Source organism: Otolemur garnettii, unplaced genomic scaffold (genome assembly GCF_000181295.1).
Source record: "Otolemur garnettii isolate 467f Iridium unplaced genomic scaffold, OtoGar3 scaffold00029, whole genome shotgun sequence".
Lineage (NCBI taxonomy): Eukaryota > Metazoa > Chordata > Mammalia > Primates > Galagidae > Otolemur > Otolemur garnettii.
Genome location: NW_003852424.1, coordinates 16,822,184 through 16,824,110, shown reverse-complemented (window position 1 = coordinate 16,824,110; position 1,927 = coordinate 16,822,184).

Below are 1,927 nucleotides of genomic sequence, written 5' to 3'. Positions count from 1 at the left end.
GGCAAGGTATATCAAGAATTTTGGGAAGTGGAGGCCCAGCCTGGTGGCTCATGTCTATAATCCCAGCATTTTTGGAGGGTGAGGCAGGAGTTGGAGTCTGCAGTGAGATATTATAACACCACGGCACTCTAGCCTGGGTGACAGAGTGAGACTCTATCAAAATAAATAAATTACTAAATAAATAAATAAATAACTCTGGGAAATAGGGATGACCTATAAGTGGGAAATCAGAGAGACTTCCTTCTGGAAAAGGTAATGGGAGTTCTGAATCTCCAATTAGGAATTGCCAAGGGCTGAAAATTCTGGCCATCGAAAATAATCTCTTTGTCCTCTTCAAGAAGAATTCATTTACTGTTTCATGTCAAGGGCAATCCCTAAATTACATCCAGTGAAATATTATCTAGCAAGAACAAATTACTCTTATGTGTAACAGCATGAATCAATCTCAAAAACATTGTGCTAAGCAAAAGGAGCTGGACACAAACGATTGCTCACTATGCAATTCCATTCATTTATTTTTTATGTTTTTTTTCTTTCTTTGTAGTAGAGACAGTGTCTCTGTGTTGCTCAGGCTGGTCTCGAACTCCTGGCCTCAGATGATCTTGCTGTCTCATAGCCTTCCAAATAGCTGGGATCACAGGCATGAGGCACGGCACCCAGCCCTGCAATTCCCTGCATATGAGGCTCTCAGGCAAAAAATTATCTATGTAGCTAGAACTCAGAATCTAGAGGTTTTCTGGGGATAATGGTGTGCTGCAGCTGGCTTGAACTGGCTCCTAAACATCTATACCATTCTTTCCAATTTTATAATTGCTGGAAATCAGTCGTGGTAGGAATTTACACCAGAAATGAGCAAAAGCTACAAATCTCTTTCTCTTTTAGTTATTTTAACAGCTCATTGTTAAACATTTACCAGCATCCCACAGGTAGTTGAATCAAAGGGGGAGGATTAACTGAAGAGGCAGTGACCAAATTGTCTGCAGTTTGGGGAATGATTACATGGGTGTATATAATGGTAGATGCTCACGGAATTGGACATTCAGGAACTGTACATTTATTATATGCATGTTATAGCTCAATGAAAAAGATTATATATAACCTAAAATAAAGCAAAATGAGGAAAAGTTCACTGGGGGCTGTGAAAAGACATAGCATTATTTGAGGCCAGATGAGCGTTCATCTAAATTTTGGGTGGGGAGTAATGGCAGGTAAAACTGAAAAGGCCCAGAATGTAAAAGCCACAAACAGGAAGCAGGTGTCTCCTTCCACCTCCCTTGCCCGCTAACCCACTCCTTAACTAAGGGCTGTTTTAGTCAGGAAAAATCTATGGTTACATTTTTCTTTTTAAGAGCACAGTCGCATTTTGCAATTATGTATATATCTTTTAAAAACATTGTTTCTATTGGCTAGGCAAGGTAGCTCACGCCTGTAATCCTAGCAGTCTGGGAGGCCAAGGCATGTGGATTGCCTGAGCTCAAAGGTTCTAGACCAGCAAGAGCCACGGCGAGATCCCTGTCTCTAAAAATAGCCGGGCATTGTGTCCGGGGTCCGTAGTCCCAGCTACTTCGGAGGGTGAGGCAAGAGAATCGCCTAAGCCCAAGAGTTTGAGGTTGCTGTGATCTGTGATGACATGGCACTCTACCCAGGGCAATATAGTGAGACTCTGTACCAGCACTCAGGGAGGCCGAGGCAGGAAGACTGCTTGAGGGAGTTCTGAAGGAGCTTGAGCAAGAGTGAGACCCGGTCTCTACTAAATATAGAAAAATGGCCGGATGGTGTGTGGAGTGCGTGTAGTCCCAGTTACTCAGGAGGACGAGGCAAGAGGACCGCGTGAGCCTGAGAATCTGAGGCTGCTGTGAGCTATGATGACGCCATAGCACTCTACCCAGAAGGACAGAGTTAGATTGTCTCAAAAAAAAAAAAAAAA